The sequence below is a fragment of the Cucumis melo genome, chromosome 7 (assembly GCF_025177605.1).
Source record: "Cucumis melo cultivar AY chromosome 7, USDA_Cmelo_AY_1.0, whole genome shotgun sequence".
Taxonomy (NCBI): domain Eukaryota; kingdom Viridiplantae; phylum Streptophyta; class Magnoliopsida; order Cucurbitales; family Cucurbitaceae; genus Cucumis; species Cucumis melo.
In genome coordinates, this window is record NC_066863.1 from 10,455,812 (window position 1) to 10,467,429 (window position 11,618).

At 31.3% G+C, this 11,618-nt stretch overlaps 1 long non-coding RNA gene across 4 annotated transcripts; it reads right to left on the reverse strand.

The window, feature by feature from the left end:
- Window positions 1-9,923: 9,923 nt before the first annotated feature.
- Window positions 9,924-11,344, reverse strand: LOC103487668 (uncharacterized). 4 transcript variants are annotated; one of them, XR_007822395.1, is made up of 4 exons: window positions 11,197-11,344; window positions 10,854-11,011; window positions 10,467-10,534; window positions 9,924-10,380 (listed from the first exon to the last, which is right to left on the reverse strand). It is a non-coding gene; the product is annotated as an uncharacterized LOC103487668 (long non-coding RNA). The 4 variants fall into 4 exon arrangements; XR_007822397.1 differs by having other exon boundaries at window positions 10,467-10,727; XR_007822396.1 differs by having other exon boundaries at window positions 10,676-11,011.
- Window positions 11,345-11,618: the final 274 nt, after the last annotated feature.

Here is an 11,618-nt window from a genome sequence, read left to right on the forward strand (position 1 = left end):
TACTACTTATGTTTGTATGTCTCTTTATTTGATTAAAAGAGAGGGAAAAATAAATGGAGCTTTTGTTGGAAGAAGAATGCATTGTTGTGTCTGTTTGGTTAGCTTGTCAAGATTGGAAACATCATATCTTCCATTTATCTTTATCTATTTCTCTTTGAAAGTATGTGATGTTAGATTTCTTGTGGACATAACTGAATTGTGTGAAGAAGCTAAGGTTTATAGAGTTTGAGGCCATTTTGTAATTGTGTTGTTGGACGGAAAAACGGTTTCATTTAGTGGTTTGAAGTGGTTAAACTCCTTGATAGTAGCTTAAATGACTTTAAAGTTATATTTTTTGGGGGGGAGATATATTGAGATATATTATGAACTAATAATTGGGTGACGTAGATTCGATTTATCTCTTCTTTTAATTAGAGCTGGAAGTACCTTGTGTTTGTTGGGTTTTATGTCTTAAAACTCGTAGATAGTAAATATAATCAATTGACTGCCATTAATAAAGTGTTTTATTTCAATAAGTGTTATTGATTATATTATTAGTTTTGTCTTAATAACCTAAATCCAATAAACTAACATCCTAAGTTGTTTGATGAGTCTTGAACAGTATGTGGAGACATACGGGGATCAATGTTCAAGATCAGCTTAAAGGGTCTATAGTATAGGGTTAAGGTTGGGTACCTTATCCTGTTAACACTATAGATACGGCTCACTTTGTATTTGATACAAACACATTGATCCAATGTGTTCATGTATGCGACATGCGAGTGAGGGTATCCTATGCAATGAGTTTGCATAAGACTGGAGCACGAAATAGTAATCACTAGATATAACTCTGTTAACTAGTTGGATTTCTATTTCATTAGGATGACCTAGGTGACTTAATCTTAATCCTGAATGTATTATGAACGCCTGTTTGCAAGGGATTATCCTTTGATTTATATGGGTGAGAGTGGCCAAATTTCCGACTCAATATGCTTATCATTTTGGAGACAATACCGAGTGGGGAGCTGGGAACATAATCACACAAGATGGAATTCACTCCTTCCCACCTTTAGGGTAAGTAGATAACTGTTCCCTTAAATGGTGTCTCCGGGACTTGAACAAAGGGCCCTACCCTCTCCATGGCACGAGAGGGGTTTCTGTTTAGTGGTTGGACCATAAACAGATTGTTCATTAGAGAAGCAATGGTATTTAAGGACTAGAGGTAATCCAGGGGTAAAACGGTAATTTGACCCAGCGGGTATTACGAAAACTTGTGAAGGACTAACTTACTGGTATTGGTCTATCCATGGACACAGAAATATATCTACAGTGAGAAGAGTTCACCTGTGAGTCTTTAGTGGAGTGTACACAGTTAACGAATATTGATTAATGTAGTTAATGAGTTTAGCTAATTAATCTCATATTGTTGTAGCTTCTGATTTGTAGGTCCATTAGGTCTCGTTCCTAGCTCATAAAGAGTAATGAGATTTATTTATATTGGTTGTAATTTGAAATGTTCAAATTTACTTTGGGAATTAATATAATGTATATTGATACATTATAATATAAAGTTTATTAGACTTTATTATATAAATTTAATTTTGGATATGATTCAAAATTAAATTACGAGAGAATAAAACATTGGAATAAGTTCAAATATTAGTTTAATTTGAATTAGATTCATATTAAAACTATAAATTAAAATTTAATGTGTATATGATACATATTAAAACTATAGGTTATGAGAGAAATTTATATTTGAATATGATTCAAATTATGGATTAAATTAAATATAAGATATTTAATTTAGAAATTAATTAATTGGAGAATTAATTAATAGTTTAGTTTAATTTGATTTAATTAAATTAATTAAATTAAAACTATAGGTTATGCGAGAGATATTCATTTAGATATGATTTAAATGAAAATATTCATTAAATATGATTTAATTAATTATTAAATTAATTAATTAATTGATTTAATTAATTAATTAGTTTAATATATATATTAACTTAATAATTATTATTAAGTTAATAGGGAACGTGAGTGGTTTTCCCACGTTCCCATTTATTATCTCCAACTTCCCACTTCTTCCGTCTGAAGAAGTGGGAATACTTTGCGTAACAAGGAGTGAGTTCTACGAAGAAGTTCAGCGAAAATTTTGCTTTCTCATTTCTCTCTGACAAAAATTTTCTCTCTAAGAAAAATTCTCTTATTCCAATTTTGGTTCCCACAAACCATCTCAATTAGAGAATAGGAAGGTTTCCAAGTGGTGGTGCCCAAATTGGTGGTTGGTAGATTCAGAGTCGTCAACGAGCGTAAGTTTTCTTCTCTGTATTTTTATTCAAAGCATGTTTAACCATAAAAATTGTTTTTATAATTTTTTGCCAATGTTTTGGTAATTTTAAGGTTCCAATTAAAATTGGATTTCTGTAATTTTCCGGTTTTCATCCCTGCAGTGTTGGCATTGCAAAGGTTAAAAACTTTCTTATATTGATGTGTAGAGTCATGCTCTAAAATTTCATTTTGTTTTTTTACTAGGTTTTGCAATAATACATTGGAGCAGTGAAACCATATTGGAGCAATTGATTGATTTATAGGTTTTTTGGTAGGTTTAGTAGCAAAATTTTGGTTGGAATGTACTTATTTAAATAACTTGTTGGTACAAAAACTTGTATGTTCATTCTATCATTGTACAAACCCTTTACCAACAATTGTACAAATATTACAAAGTGTTTATTAGCGTATATATATTAAAGTGTTGACGATTTGTTTCCATATGGGTGTGTTGTATAGTATTTTGTGCTTGAATTGATCTGTGTAATGGCAATGCGACAAGAAAAATAGGGATTGAAAAAAAAAATAGGGCAAGAAACAAATGTAAGAACGGAGGAGTATGTGACATTTGAATTTTTTTAAAAAAAAACTCTCATGGAAAAGGTATTCTTGATAGTCAATTAAAGTCATGCTAGGTGAAATGATGACAGTTATTCATTGTCATAAAATATAAATAATGACATTTATTATCTGTCAATAATACTAAATATGTGACATTTATTTTCTGTCATAAAATATAAATAATTACATTTATTATCTGTTATCAATAAGAGATATGTGACATTTATTTTCTCATGAAAAATATCTATTGTGACAGTTATTTCAAACTATCATAATAGACTTTCCATTACTGCTTGAACAATGATTGAAAATAACTGTCACAAATTTTAAATATGATCGCATTTAACTGTCATCGTTGACCATTTTTCTAATAGTGCAAATTCAGCATTTAAGGAAATTACTCATCTACTTACCATATAAGGAAATGAGACTGACTTTTATTTGGTGAAATATTACGTGCCCAGCACCCTATATGGTTAATGATGGAAACAGCAGACATGCGTAGCGGAATTACGGATCGAAATTTTACTCTAGATGTATCTAACTAATTAGAGATTAACATGCAACATAACTATCCTAATTAAATGAAATTAGGGTTAAAGTGAGATCATACCTTTGATGCTTTCCGATTCCTCGAAAATCTCCTCACAAATTTAAATTGGGATCACTACTAGTGTTAAACCGCAGTACAAGAAATAGTGGTTTTCTCGACGCAAAAAATGGCATCGAAAATCTCCATACGTCGAGACACGGTAGAATTATTATTTTTTAATATCATTTTTGCCCAACGTGTCATGAAAACCATTGAGAAAAATGAAGTCAGTCCCAACGCTTATTAAATGGCGTCGAAAATACGAACACAGTTTTTGATAGATTACACAGGACGTCGGAATAAACTCGAATATTTATTATGTGTCTGAGCAAGATCCCCGATGCTCCATGCTGGCGTCGGAAATAGGTAGATAGTTCCAGATGGGTTAGGCGAGACGTTGGGATAAACTTAAACATTAATTATGTATCAGAGCAAGATCCCCGACGCCATACATAGAGAGTCAGGAATGGTTCACCTACTCCCGAAGACATTAGTGATTCATCGAGACCTGATCTAACTATTTTCGACGAATGGGTAACGGCATCGGGAGTTCCCCTATATATTTTATTTTAGTTCTCTAAAAGACAAAATTGAAATTTCAAAGATCTGATCCGCCTTCTCCGTTCTTCTCCGTTCTTCCATCCTCTCCGTTTTTCTCTGTTCTTCCATCGTGCTCTGCCCTCCCTTGCCGCCATTTAGGGTCTGTTCTTTCGTCGTGCCTTGCCCTCGCCGCTGTTATTTCATTTTTGATAAATTTCAAACTATTCCAAATTATTTTTTTAAAATATTGGAACTGGTGATTTTAGTATTCCTTTCAAATATATAAATTTTATCTCTTCTCTTATTCTTACCAAAACTCAATGATTAGATCATTATGTTTATATCAGTTTAAAAAAGTATATATTGACATTGCCCCATCATTCTTTACTTCTTTAGCATGCAATGAGAGTTAGATGATATATGTAACATAGAACACCATAAGTCACACACTATGTGGTAATAAGATAAATAACGACACTAGAATAAACAATACAAGAGTGTGAGAGAGATAAAAATGGGAAGCTGTTGTATGGACATTTCAAATCTAAAAATTGAGGACATTGCAAATCTGGATATTGGGTTTTGTTGTATGTATGTTGATATTGTTTTATGTATGTTCATGTTGTTGAATGTATGTTGATGTTGTTGAATGTATGTTAATGTTTTTGAATATATGTTGATGGTTATTCTGTTGTATGTATGTTAATGCTTTTGAATCTATATTGATGGTTGTTCATTTATTTCCTACAAAATGTATGTTCTGTAGTATGTATATTGTATTTATTTTTGATATCGAACTTGTTGTGTATTTCAACATTATGTGCAATGGAGGAACTCAAACAGATGAACATCATTTTAGCTAGTTTGGTCATAGAGACATGGGAAGCATGTGTAAAAAGGGTAGTTGGAAATTATTACGAGTCGCATCCGAAGAAATACAAGTTTGCTTGAAACAGAAAGAACCCTAACTTTGGTGGTTCAGAAAATTGATTCAGAAGAGAGTAGCAAAAAATGACAAGATCAAGAACCGAACAGGTAATCCATAGAAAGTTTTTCACTTGCATATTACCTAATATACAAGTAAAAAAACTTTCTATAACTTACCTGTTTGGTTCTCGATTTTGTCATTTTCTGTTCCTCTCTTTCAAATCAATTTTCTGGAACCACCAAAGTAAGGGTTCTTTCTGTTTAGTCCAACCACGTGTTTCTCACGACGCAACTCGTAACAATGTTGGATTTTCCTCTTTCCACATCCTGCCCATATCCCTATGACCATACTAGTTACAGTGATGTTGAGGTAATGTGCACAAGTTAAGAAACTGGTGTCGATGCTTTGAATTATGTTTAAGTTTTTATTTTTACTTTGTATTATTAATGTAATTTATATTTGAACTACCTAGAACGTGTACTTTTTTAATATTTAAATTAATAATAAATTTGACTTGGTATTTTTGTATTTTTTTTTAAATTTTATGTTAATTCTAATTTAATTTAGAATTTTAATATTTTTTTATTAAGTTTACATTAATTAAGAAAATTTAGAATATTTAATTTTTTTATTAATTTTACGTTAATCTATAAAAAATTAAATCTGATTGCATTGTCGTAGTCGCGTACTTGACAACACTGATGCACTCGGCGACGTCAACAGTGAGGTATTTGCAACGCTCTTAACACGTGCCCGTAGTTCCACACTGCCGACATATTGACCATGTCGACGAAGAGTGCATCGATAGTGAACTTTGTTGACGTTGTCCCGTTCTGATGTCGAAAGAGGCAACACCGACGCATTTCTCATGACGTCCTTGCCGACGTTGGTTTCATTTCTACCGACTCATTTTGGGATTTTGTCGATGTAGAACTGCATCGGCATACCCCTCCTTCATGTAGTGCCGTTTTTCTCCGAATTTAGAACTGGGTTGTGGGACCCGATTAGGTGAAGGAAAATAAGAGAGAGATGGAATTTTGAGGTGGAAAAATTAGGGTCAAGAATTTTTTTAAAAATAATTTTGTAAAACAAAATGATACAAATTGACAAAAGCTTTTTCTAAAGTAGAAAAGAGACCTATTTATTATCTAATTACATGAAAAAATGCATGTTAGTTCATAATATCCCAAAACCTAACATTTTACTAACTATTAGTGGAACTTAGTGGGTATCGCACTAAGTGTTAGTGGGATTATCTAACAAAATATTGAATTTTACCACCAACTTTGTCCAAGGGCAATATGGTCATTCAAATAATTAAGTTACAGTGAAAATTTGACTTTTTCAAGACAAAAGACAACATTACTTTTTTCATTTTGTCCGTCTTCAATAATTTTGACCTCCCGAGCATGAACTCTTAATTATTTTTCTGAAATTCAAATCACATTTGAATATAACGCCGATAAAAAAGTTTGACTTTCCAAAGTCAAAAGTCAACATTTTGACTTTTTACAACTATGACCATTTCCATCAATTCTGAGCTTCCGAATATAAATCCGTATTCATATTTTTGATGTCAAAATCACATTTAAACATAAAGCTCTATCTCAAACTTATATCCGACGACTATATTACATATATATTCATCGGTTTCTCTCTCTTTACCTAATTCGAATAATTCAAATTATTCCAACATATGTTCTAAGTTAACTTTATATGAGCTAGCAGGGGAACCTGATGGACCTTTAGATCATGGGCTCCAAAGATCCTACATTAACTACCTAAACCCTTTTATCAAGCTAATCTACATTCATTAAGTAACGTGTTATTCCACTAAGGTCCCGTAGTTGCACTCTCCTCACTATAGATATATTTCTATCCATCTGATATAACGATAATCAGTAAGTTATTTCTTTACAAGTTGTTCATAAGCTCGGTTGGGTCAAAATATCGTTTTACCCCCCAAACTACATCTTGCTCCTTAAGTTCCGCTAATCCACTATTAAACAATTGGCTTAAGGTCCAACCTCTAAACCGAATCCCTCTCGGCTGAGCCAATGAGAGGGTGGGGCCTCTTATTCAAGATATATATCTACTAACCCTAAAGCAGCTAGGAGGAAATTTTGTTTTGCACTCTATGTACCCAACTTTTCACCCGGTCTTACCCCTGAAATGGAAGGCTTATTTGGCCAGCGCTAAAGAGCTTCCCTGACCTATGCATATCTAAGGATAATCTCGTTGGAACAAGAGTCTATAGTTAGCTCAGATTTAAGATTAAGTTAACTAGGTCATTAATAATCGAGATAGGTTTGTACTAACTACAAAAACAAACTCTCTTGACATTTTTAAATTGTCAAGAATTATTATTCTCGACGGTTTTAAAACCGCCATTGAAGTTAGTGTCAAGAAAGTCAAAGTTCTTGATGGTTGATAAAAACGTCAAGATTAGTGAATGTTGTTGACGTTCTATAAACGTCAAGTATACAAATTTTCATGACAGTTTAAAATTGTCAAGAGTATAAGTGTTTATGACAGCTTAAAACTGTCAAGAAAATGAGTATTCAAGACAAAAACCATCAAGAATATGAATGTTTATGACATTTAATAACCGTCAAGAGTATGATTTTTCATGACATTTAATAACTGTCAAGAAAGTGATTGTTAATGACATTGAAAAACAGTCAAGAATGCACTTTTTTATGACATTTTAAAACTGTCGAGCATTTTTAGATTTTTTTTAATTGTAATTCAATTATATTTTTGTTCTTGTATTATGCTCTCATTGGTCCAATAATTTTTCCATAAATACATATAAATGACAATATTCATCAAATATAAAACCTTTTACCATATCATTTCCAAAACTTTACATATATGAATATTGCAGATCATTTACAAGACCAACATAAATATAATCATTCCATCAGATTTCCAAGAATTCAACTAAACATCCTCTAGTTAACTAACTTAGTCCAAAAGTATATCTATCTATAATAAATCTAATCTCAAAAGTATACCAATCAACCCTCCTCCATATGAACAATTCAAAAAATTCACCTATTTTATCTGTATACATAAAGTTTCAGAATGGCAACCGCAACAAAAAGTTTCCTGCTTCGAAATCACAAATAATTTGCAATCATATGTACGAACCCAAAAAATCAGCTAACTCAACCAGCACCTCATCTAACTCGGTCTGTGAGCATGGTTTTCGTATATCAATCTGTAAACATGCAAATAAATGAATTAGTATTCATTAAAATTATTATACCCACAAAAGAAATAGTTCGATATATAAACCAAATCAGAGATGGCTGAACGCTTGACAGCCGGACGATAAGCTCAATGGATGGTGAACTCAATACGGCTGAAGATGGAAGACGACGTTCGGTCATAACCAGTAAACGTCTTTTTGTATTCGTATATAGAATAACAACAGAGAAAATAACTACTAGAATCATTCTCAAAGCCAAGGCTTCTGATACTATGCTTCAGATGTAAAAATTCCCATTCTAATCAAAGATGTCCAAGATTAATGCTCTATATCAATATAAGTCACTATAACGTTAGAGATTAATGCTAACAAACTGAACAAATGTTGGTAATATATGAATAAGAAAATATGGTAAACACTAAACATTGTTCTTTTCTTGGTAACAAAAAGCACATTGAAAACCAAACTTTGATTCTCTGTGATAACCATAGCCCAATATCTTGAACAAGCTTATTTCCAGAAGCATCCTGCTTATCGAAATCGAAGCTTCCAAAAAGCAGCTCCTATCCAGCTCCTTCTGTAATGACAATGACCATGTGGTCGTTGTCTTTGAGACATCTTGCTATGCATTCATAAAGTCCACCAGGACCTTTGAGATAGAAGGGTGACTCAGGGATTAAACAACAGTCTACGTCCCTGCTTACAAGAGTTGCATACATCACTATGAACCTTGTGCTCGTCGCCACAAAACCAACAATAAAACTTAGTAAAGGTAATGGGAAAATACACTCTGATAAGTTCAAGTCTAGAACTTCTACTAATCATAAATGCAAATCATTTTTTTAAATAATGTGTTTTTTTAAAAGAAATGTCAAAAATAAGGTAGAAGGCAAACTATTGACAAAAATAGGGTAATTTGGGCGAAGTCGTGTACCCGGTACACGACTTTGCTTTGGAGTCATGGACGGGGTCTACGACTTCAATGCAATGACCCCTCAATTTCTTCTTTTTTAAGATATTTAATATATATATATATATATATATATATTAAATATTCAAATTTCCAAATTCCAATTTTCAAAAATATCTTTCTTATTAAATATTTTTTCAAATTCCAATTTTCAATTTTCAACGAGACATTTTCTTTTTCAATATATTTTCAAATTTCAAATTCCAATCTCCAATTTTTTAAATAAAATATATAGATTAATAAAATATGTTATTCAATATTTAAATCTCCAAATTATAATTTTCAAAAATATCTTTCCTTATTAAATATATTTCCAAATTCTAATTTTCAATTTTAAAAAATATCTTTCCAAATTAGATATCTTATTAAATTTTTTATAAAAAATATAATATCTAATTTTAGAATTATTCTTGCCATACCTTTTCATTTTGATTCTAAAAAAGATTAGATATTTTGTTAATATCGGTGGATTGCAAATATTTGTTTAATATATTTTTTAATAACATATTTTGTTAATATATATCAATTTTAAAAGAATTGAATATTAGAATTTGAAATTTAGAAAAATATTTTTAGAGATTGGAATTTGAAATTTGGAAGATATTTTTTAAAATTGAAAATTGGAATTTGGAAATATATTTAATAAGGAAAGATATTTTTGAAAATTGGAATTTGGAGATTTAAATATTTAATAACATATTTTGTTAATATATATTTCTTAAAAAAATTTGTAGATTGGAATTAGAAATTTAGAAATATATTTAATAAGGAAATGTATTTTTGAAAATTAGAAATTGGAATTTAGAAAAATATTTAATAAGAAAGATATTTTTGGAAATTGGAATTTAGAGATTTGAATATATTTTTGGAAATTGGAATTTAGAGATTTGAATATTTAAATATATATATTAAAATATCTTTAAAAAAAAAAAAAAGAAATTGTGGGGTTCACACATTGAAGTTGTGGACCCGTTCACGACTTCCAAGCAAAATCGTGTACCGGATATACAATTTCGTCCAAAATATCTTATTTTTGACATTACTTTTAAAAAATGCATTATTTTAAAAAAAAGACTCCATAAATGCTATAGCGACCTAAGCGAGCTTTTTTCTAAAGCCACAAACTTATCACAATAGCTACCCATCAACTTCAGAAGCTCTATACCATTCTCCTTACTTTCGGATTCAACATGGGCTGTATTTATATCCCACTGAGCCTTTTCAACAATAGTGTCAAAGCCAAATGACTTGTCAATGACCTACATCAGCATCAGGAAAAATCCATTTAAATCCAATGACAATCTAATTTACAACAATAGTCAAAGTTAGAACATGAACAATGTACCGGTATGTCATTATCGATGGTTTTCGGGATCTCAACAACTGAAACATTGAGCCCTTTCCTTCTAACTTCTGAAAGAGAACCACATAATAAAAAGAGAATGAGCAACTTGAGATTAACATTCTGTATTGTGCATCAAGAAAAAAAAACAATAATATAGAACACTAAAGAACCAAGTTTTATTGCTTATAGAGCATCATTCACCATGTTACCTTATATATAACAACTGCTCCTTCTGATTTCCATCTCCACCAATTATATAAACTTGAGGGAATTAAAGAAATGAACAAAGATCCAAGAATTTGAATTTTGCAGTTTAATACATAAATTGTATAAAACATATCTACGAATCTAATTTCCATCAAAATTGCAAAAAGATAATATTCACACCTGATTGATGCCATGATCTTGAATACTGTCAACTATCTTTGAGGTATCATGACCACCTCTTGATGTCCCAATGACAGTTCCACCCATTTATGGATATCATTAACGAACTTTGAAGTCAAATTTATGGTATTTTTAGAATAGAAACCTATATATCCACACTGCAAATCATATTTAGCTTAATAAATTCAAGAAGATATTTTACATTGATCTCTTTTGTACCAGTAAAGAACTTTATTCACTGAAACAGGGTTAGTTTGAGGAAGAGGATTCAAAAGAAAAAAACTTAGTGAATCATTGAAATTGAAAAGTTGCATTCCTAGTAGGGAATAAAGCAATGACTTACTTCAGTTTCAAGAACCTTCTTGACACCATACATATTGTATAAACCACATACTAGCTCCCTGATCACAATATTGAGTTCGGGGCAAAGACCGCAGCATGTCACAGTGCAGGCATGAACCTCATCTGCCTGAAAGTATACCTAAACAAGAAGCAATTGCAACTCAATAACTAAAATATGATATTAGAAACCATGCTTAAGTAGAGAGAGGAATTGAGAAAGAGCTTACTCGTTGGTGGGGTCTAGCACGCCTAAAATGTATTCCTTTTGGACTACTTTTGTGAACAACCTGTAAAAGTTTATAGAAATTACAACCTGCTTTCAGAGATTAAAAGTCGGAGGAAACAAACCAAATTAGAGATGACCGAATGCAAGGTGGCCAAACGATAAGCTCAATGGACAACGAAGTCAATACGGCCAAAGAC